Consider the following 8,988-nt stretch of genomic DNA (forward strand, 5'->3'; position numbering starts at 1 on the left):
GCGCCGCCGCCCTTGTGCCCTAGCACCGCCGCCACACCTCGCCCACGCCGCCGCCTCCCCAAGCCGCGCCCCACCCCGCGCCCCTCACCCGCCGCCGCCACCCCTATAGCGCCGCCGCCGCCGCCCTAGCACGCCGCCATCGCCACTGTTTGCCCCACCTCGCCGGAGGTAGCCCCGCGCCTCTCTTTTTCTTCCCCGCGGTTCGGTTGTTTTAAAAGAAACCGTTCCGGTTTTTTTTTCCGGTTTTTCTCTCCGATTCTTCGTTTCGGTTTCTTTTCCGAAACCCTAGATCGGTTTTCCTTTTTTTCGGTTTCTTTTCCGAAAACCCTAGATCGGTTTTCGTTCTTCTTTCGGACCATTCGTCTCAACGAACGTGATCACCGATTATTCCCGGTTAACGACGCCCGTTCGTTTAACCGTTCGTCTCTTTCTTTTCGTCGGATTTATTCCGCGATCGTGATCTCAGATCCGATCTTCGTTCTAGTTTATCTTCTCACCCGTTTATCGGAATCAGGTGATTCAAGCGCCTGGAGTTTCGTTTCGAAACCACCGTTCCGTCTAATCAACTTAAAGAAGTTTTTGTCCCGGTAAAATTTGACCTAGTTTCAACTTGCTAGAACCGAGTTGTTTTCTTCCGCCGTTTGTTTTCCGTTTCTTTGTTCGGTTCTTTCTTTCTTTCTTTGCAACCGGAGTTCTTAAGTTGAACCTTCTGGTTCGTTCTCTCGTTCGAGTTTGACTTTTGCATTAGATGAGTACTTATTGTGTGGTTACTATTGCTTGCTTACGATAGTTTGACCGGAGTGTGACGAGTAGATCTATCAAGAGTTTTAAGTGCGAATCATCTTCATCTACATTGCAGGCAAGTTCACACTTTGATCATAACTTTTCTACAACCTAGTTTTATTGCATTAGATCAATCCTCACACATTGCATGATTAGGATCTAATTAAACTGTGGGATGGGAAGTAGATGAGGTAGTACCTATTACCTGTTCATTATTAAACCCTTGGGAGTTACTTCTATGTTTGCTTATTATGCCATGCTATGCTAGTAGACGTGGATTGGGTGAGTGATATCCATGACAGATGTGAGTTGATAATTTTAATGGTTTATCTAAGGTGGCAACTTAAACACACATCTGGGTGGATTGAGGCACCTGATGTCTATCAGGACTTGCCTGTTTTTTTTTGACCGCCACCCAGGCTCAAAGGGATCATAAGATAATTCATGCTAGAAACTTCCGTGTGCAGCCACATGCTATTATGGGCTCTGGCATAGTCGACTAAGTTGTGCGAACTCTTACGGGGTGGACTAGCAGATGTAGGGGTTGTAGGTGGTACGGTCTACCCCACATGTAAGGTGCTAGCGCTTCTGAAAGAATATGTCTCGGTCATCCGTTTCTCAAACACCGTGTAGTGCGATAAAACAAACGGAGGCGATCGAGTCATGTGGGGAAAAGTGCGCAAACCTCTGCAGAGTGTACAAACTAATCATGATTAGCCGTGTCCCGGTTATGGACAACTTGAGTATCTAGTACTTGAATATCATGTGAATCTCATCATGTTACTTCTAATTAATGTTTTTGGGTTTTAATTATTTTTAATTGGGATTGAGAATGCTGTCAACCATTCTCAATGTTCAACAACCACCATGATAGTTAAATAAATTTATTCCTTTGCAGTAGGGAAAAATTGGCTTTACGCAAAAAACCTTATAACCATAGAGCTTTTCCACCAGCCAAATATGCATGTAGTGATAGCCATTGTTCATCATTCTCTATGGTGTGAATTTGCCAGTACATTCAATGTACTGACCCGTTTCGGGCTGCAACGTCTTATGTTGCAGGTTATCTTACGACGAGTAAGTGATACATTAGGGTTACGATTTCTACACTCAACTTTGCCGTTGTGTTGATGGGAATCCACAACCTTGTTGCTTCCGCTATATGGATTGAGGTAATAGTATTTACGTTACTTTATACATGTGATTTACCTCTGTTATAAATCCTTCGAGTACTTTGTGTGTCAGCATACCGATCCAGGGATGACACGTAAGCACAGAGACTTGACCCATTCGGGTCGGGTCGCTACAAGACATCCCAAATTTTCAATTTGGAATGTTATACATTAGATCATCATGCATATCTTATTTTCTTGCATTTTTCCCGATCCTAGAAATTTCACGCAACTCAAGGACCTTCGGAGAGAGTTGGAGATTTCGTTATTTTCATATTTGAGAGTTTTCTCGAATTTGAAAAGAGGATCATTTGATTTATTTATTTCATCTTCAATTATTTTTCCGATATCAAAATATGAGAGAGGGAATAATATGACTTTCCCAAAATATAGGAAAAATGAAGATTTAATAAATAGATCAATTTTGGTTTTGCTGGAGTTTTGTTTGCATTTTATTCGGACAGGGAAAAATGCACGTTTTCGAAAATTGCATTTTAGGTCCGGAGAAAAGTTCATTTTGTTCGTCTCATTTTTAGGAGTCGGGAAAAATTTACTTTTGGAATTTTGGAGTCCGTTTAGTTTATTTTTTTTGTTTTTCTTCGCGCGAAATCAGTCAAAAAAAAACACAACTGGACCAAGGCCCAGGCCAGGCCGCTGCGCCCCAGCCTCGCGCGCGCCAGGAGCCAGCGAAGGGAGCCGGTCACCGCCTCTTGCTCCTGTATCGAATCCTAAAAGGATTCTAGGGCGCCCCTTTCCCCTTTTTCCTTATTTCGTTATTCCTATTCCTAGTCTAATTCTTGTCCCCTACCCCAAGTAAACCCCCCCTCCCCAATATAAATACCCAAGCACCCCCCCTCTAAACCCATCAAATCAAGCCCCAAGCCCTCCACCGCACCACACCCCGCGCCCTAGACCACCGCCGCGCCACCCCACACCCGCACCGCCGCACCTTGCCCACGCCGTGCCGCCGCCCTTGTGCCCTAGCGCCGCCGCCGCACCTCGCCCACGCTGCCGCCTCCCCAAGCCGCGCCCCACCCCGCGCCCCTCACCCGCCGCCGCCGCCCCTATAGCGCCGCCGCCGCCGCCCTAGCACGCCGCCGTCGCCACCGTTCGCCCCGCCTCGCCGGAGGTAGCCCCGCGCCTCTCTTTTTCTTCCCCGCGGTTCGGTTCTTTTAAAAGAAACCGTTTCGGTTTTCTTTTCCGGTTTTTCTCTCCGATTCTTCGTTACGGTTTCTTTTCTGAAACCCTTGATCGGTTTTATGTTTTCTTTTTCGGTTTCTTTTCTGAAAACCCTAGATCGGTTTTCATTCTTCTTTCGGACCGTTCGTCTCAACGAACGTGATCACCGATTATTCCCGGTTAACGACGCCCGTTCGTTTAACCGTTCGTCTCTTTCTTTTCGTCGGATTTATTCCGCGATCGTGATCTCAGATCCGATCTTCGTTCTAGTTTATCTTCTCGCCCGTTTATCGGAATTAGGTGATTCAAGCGCCTGGAGTTTCGTTTCGAAACCGCCGTTCCGTCTAATCAACTTAAACAAGTTTTTGCCCCGGTAAAATTTGACCTAGTTTCAACTTGCTAGAACCGAGTTGTTTTCTTCCGCCGTTTGTTTTCCGTTTCTTTGTTCGGTTCTTTCTTTCTTTCTTTGCAACCGGAGTTCTTAAGTTGAACCTTCTGGTTCGTTCTCTCGTTCGAGTTTGACTTGTGCATTAGATGAGTACTTATTGTGTGGTTACTATTGCTTGCTTACGATAGATTGACCGGAGTGTGACGAGTAGATCTATCAAGAGTTTTAAGTGCGAATCATCTTCATCTACATTGCAGGCAAGTTCACACTTTGATCATACCTTTTCTACAACCCAGTTTTATTGCATTAGATCAATCCTCACACATTGCATGATTAGGATCTAATTAAACTGTGGGATGGGAAGTAGATGAGGTAGTACCTATTACCTGTTCATAATCAAACCCTTGGGAGTTACTTCTACGTTTGCTTATTATGCCATGCTATGCTAGTAGACGTGCATTGGGTGAGTGATATCCATGACAGATGTGAGTTGATAATTTTAATGGTTTATCTAAGGTGGCAACTTAAACACACATCTGGGTGGATTGAGGCACCTGATGTCTATCAGGACTTGCCTGTTTTTTTTTGGACCGCCACCCAGGCTCAAAGGGATCATAAGAAAATTCATGCTAGAAATTTCCGTGTGCAGCCACATGCTACTATGGGCTCTGGCATAGTTGACTAAGTTGTGCAAACTCTTACGGGGTGGACTAGCAGATGTAGGGGTTGTAGGTGGTACGGTCTACCCCACATGTAAGGTGCTAGCGCTTCTGAAAGACTATGTCTCGGTCATCCGTTTCTCAAACACCGTGTAGTGCGAGAAAACAAACGGAGGCGATCGAGTCATGTGGGGAAAAGTGCGCAAACCTCTGCAGAGTGTACAAACTAATCATGATTAGCCGTGTCCCCGGTTATGGACAACTTGAGTATCTAGTACTTGAATATCATGTGAATCTCATCATGTTACTTCTAATTAATGTTGTTGGGTTTTAATTATTTTTAATTGGGATTGAGAATGCTGTCAACCATTCTCAATGTTCAACAACCACCATGATAGTTAAATAAATTTATTCCTTTGCAGTAGGGAAAAATTGTCTTTACGCAAAAAACCTTATAACCATAGAGCTTTTCCACCAGCCAAATATGCATGTAGTGATAGCCATTGTTCATCATTCTCTATGGTGTGAATTTGCCAGTACATTCAATGTACTGACCCGTTTTGAGCTGCAACGTCTTATGTTGCAGGTTATCTTACGACGAGTAAGTGATACGTTAGGGTTACGATTTCTACACTCAACTTTGCCGTTGGTGTTGATGGGAATCCACAACCTTGTTGCTTCCGCTATATGGATTGAGGTAATAGTATTTACCTTACTTTATACATGTGATTTACCTCTGTTATAAATCCTTCGAGTACTGTGTGTGTCAGCATACCGATCCAGGGATGACACGTAAGCACAGAGTCTTGACCCATTCGGGTCGGGTCGCTACATCTGTAGTCTAAGTTTCCAAGCTTATCTACTAAAGAAATTGTACCAACTTAACCATTAGTCATGCATAAGTGTTTGACATCAAAAACATATGGAAGTGCATTCTCGAGATTGACAATTAGGATGCATGCTCTGAACATACAGAAGTTCTACAGAGCAGCAGCAATGGCATCACAGTTGAGTTGCCAGACCAAAACAAAGTCATGTATGTATGTAACAAAATCAGCCAAACTTAATATGCATCATCAGCTGATTAAAAGTAGTGGATAATAGTATAGTTCATCAAATGATATGGGCAGCTAGCCAAGTTTCCTAATGGGAAGAGCTCACAAGAGCAGACAAGGAAATGTATATTTTAAACTAGACTAGATTGCAGGGGGGAAAGGAGACGGGATGTGTGGCGTTACCAAGGTAACACTCCTAATTTTTCTCATGAAAGGATCATGATAGACATAGGCAGCTACCAATAGGAAGAGGAAAATGGAAAATGCAGGCTACATGACTGAGGTTCTACCAACAAGAACCAACCAAATTAACCCAGCAAGTTAGTCAGATGAGGCAAGCAGCCAGATGCATAAGGGTGGATTGTTCAGTTCACTTCAGTTCAAGCTACCTAGAAGAGAATGTTAGGACAACCGGCTGGGTTCACTTCTTGTGCACCCTACAGTCTGGGGAGTTTGGCTGCATGCGCCTGTGTTGTTGAAATCGATGGCTAGGCCAGGCGGGCTCGTGTCCTTCAGGCTCGACGACTTGCGCTTCTGCTGCAGCACCAAGAATGACATTGTTAATGTAGTCAAGGTAGCCAGATAGTAGGGTAATTCAGGTTTCACCTAACAGTTGTACTGCCTGTGCTGTGTGTGTACCAGACTAAATTAAATCAGTAAACACTTGAGCTTTTATGGTTGGGTTGGTTGGTGCTTTTACCTTGGTGGAATTGCTGGCGGAGTGCTTCCTTTCGGACCGATGTTTCTGCTCCTTCTCCAATAAGCACAATAGCGTCTTGTTGGCTTCGTCAACAGCTCTTTTCTCCTCGAATAACTTAACCTTGAATTAAACATGCAAAAGAAACTTCAAACTGTGAAGACTACATTAGTGTTGCATGAAGCAATGTTCACTGAGAGGGCGATAAGTTGCAGGTACAGAACATAGGTGTTGCAAGTACAAGAGTGAGATAACATGTTACCTCCTCTGATTTTTTTAGGTTGGTCTTGAGTATCTTCTTGTCCCTCTGCGGCACTTGCACTTGTTCAGTAAGCTGCGCGTGAGTAAGATGAATTTTGGAGGACCAGGTTGGTTAAACAGCACTGCACTAGTAATTATACAAAGCAGCCACCGCAGTAGCATACAGGAGTATCATGCAAGCAAGCAGAGTGTTCAATGATGGTGATGGAGCTCTACAGTTGATCCAACACCAAATCACCTGATTGAAGGTGATGGAGCTCTACTACCGTTGACAGACCAAAAACAAACAATGTAACAAGACCAACTAGTCAAACTGAATATGCATCAAGTGATTAAAACCCGTGGAAGATATAATTAGTCATCAACTGACACAACTAACTAATTTTCCTTTCCCAATGGGAGAGCACACAAGAGCATACAGTAAATCATATCCATAATGTAGCAATCAGTGGATAACAGGAGCCATCAAGCATGAAATCGACTGATAATATGAGCGAGGAAAGGGATACGGGGTGTGGTGATGTTACTGACGTCGGGGGCGTCCCTGAGGCGCTTGCGTAGGTCGTCGCTCTCCCAGGCGAGCTCGTCACATGACTCCATGGCGCGCTTGAGGTCGCGCTCATAGAGGCCGCACTCCTTCTCGAGCCTGGCTGGGCGGCGAGCTGGTCGCGCGCGGCCGCCATGACCTCCTCCTCCACGCAGCGCCAGATCCCCTCCGCGTTCATCGCCGACTCGTTCTGCACGCACGGCACGGGGCCATTCCGATCCATCAGGCATTCTGGCGAACAGGTATAGTGTGCGAGTAACCGCCACAGCAGAATGGACGGGGGAGGGGGGAAGGGGGGCGGACTGACCCTGAGGAGGGAGATGCATTGGGCGGCGGCGTGGAGGTCCTCGTCGAGCGCGAAGACGCGGTCCTGGAGGCAGCCGCGCAGGTCCTACAAGACGGAGAGGTTGAGGTAGAGCGAGCGGTCGGGCACGGGGAGGCAGGGGCATACTTTGTCTGGCGAAGCACCCCACCCACGCCGCCGGCGAGCCACTGGTCCAGCTGGTGGTGGTGCTGCATGATGGCTGCGCCCTGGACCGGATCCGATGCTGCACCTCTAGCCCGCGGATCCAGAGCTCGGTCGCCATGGCTGCGCGGCGGGCTAGGGTTTCGGCTGCTTGGGAAAGAAGCAAAAGGTGGGGGCGCCGGCGGTGGTGGGGTAGAGGAGAGGGTGGGGGTCTCCGGCGGTCTCGGACGAGGTGAGGGGCGCGCGCGAGTGGCAGAGGGGCGGGTGGTGCAGGGGAGGGGAGAAAGGAAGGAGAATAGAGCGAGGGGAGAAAGAAAGGAGGCGGCGGGGGGGGAGGGTGGATGGAAAATGTGTAGAGGACTCATGAGATCTAGGGTTTCGGCTTAGGTGGGCTTCGGGTGAGGACAACCGTTGGATCCGGGAGCATCTGACGGTGATCCATCCATGATCCGCGTGAAATGCCCACGGACCAATCAAAATGCAATACACGCGTACCATGTCATGACCATCTAAATTGGTCATAGTTAACTAAAAAATTGGTCGTAGTTGACTAAAAATTCATTTTCTATTTTTCAAGTGCCCAAAATGAGTTTTTTTGTGAAGGACCTACCATATATTTGTTGCAATATTGGACCAAATCATTTTTTATAAAATAGTAGGCCATGTATAATGCACGATTTACAAAATGGTTGGGTGTCAAAATTTTCGAACCACCTCTCGTGAAAAAGACAAATTTCCGCCGATTCAGCTGGAAGCGGGTCAAATTTGAACTACAGCTGCCTCATAGTTTGCTATTTATTTTTTCCAAAAGTCATTTCTAGGTATATAAGTACCTATTTAATCAGAGAAACACCAAAAAAATTCCAAGATTCAACCACTAGCTAGGAACGGTCATTCCCGTCGTTTTGACCACATTTTGAAACGGGCATAAAAAATTCAAAAAAAATCAAAAAATTGGGAAACCTTCGCATTGTGTCATTATATGTGGCCAAGTTCCCTGGAAAAATAACAAACTTGTAATACGGCAGTTATTTAAAAAAAGTTCTCAGAAACGAGCTATCACGTGTGGAGATCAATGGCTTTCAAGCCAAATGATCAATCTTATGGCCACATTCGTGACATAGTTTGTTCAAATGATCTCATATTGTGCACAAGGGTGCATATTGGAATGGCAAACAATGTTGCCTAAGGAAGTTTTCATTTTCTTTGCACGGAAAATCCATTTTCCATTTTCCGAGTGCCCGAATTGAGTTCTTTTTGTGAAGGATCTACCATATATTTGTTGCAAAATTGGACCAAAACATTTTTCTAAAATACTAGGACATATTTGATTCACAATTGACCAAATGGTTGGGTGTCAAAAGTTTTGATCCACCTCTAGTGAAAAAGACAAATTCCTGCCAATTCAGTTGATAGCCGGTCAAATTTGAACTGCAGCTGCCTCATAGTTTGCTCTTTATTTTTTCCAAAAATCATTTCTAGGTACATAAGTATCTATTTAATCAGAGAAACACCAAAAAAATTCCAAGATTCAACCACTAGCTAGGAACGGTCATGCCCGCGGTTTTGACCGCATTTTGAAACGGGCATAAAAAATTCAAAAAAATCAAAAAATTGGGAAACCTTTGCATTGTGTCATTATATGTGACCAGGTTTCCAGGAAAAATAATAAACTTATAATACGGCAATTATTTTAAAAATGTGTTCTCAGAAATGAGCTATCACGCGTGAAGATTTAGGGTTTTCAAGCCAAATGATCAATCTTATTGCCACATTCATGG

General features: G+C 45.2%; 1 pseudogene; it reads right to left on the minus strand.

Moving 5' to 3' along the window:
- Window positions 1–5,638: 5,638 nt before the first annotated feature.
- Window positions 5,639–7,328, minus strand: LOC119350962 (annotated as a pseudogene).
- Between the last annotated feature and the right edge of the window lie 1,660 nt (window positions 7,329–8,988).

This window comes from Triticum dicoccoides, chromosome 1A (assembly GCF_002162155.2).
Source record: "Triticum dicoccoides isolate Atlit2015 ecotype Zavitan chromosome 1A, WEW_v2.0, whole genome shotgun sequence".
Lineage (NCBI taxonomy): Eukaryota > Viridiplantae > Streptophyta > Magnoliopsida > Poales > Poaceae > Triticum > Triticum dicoccoides.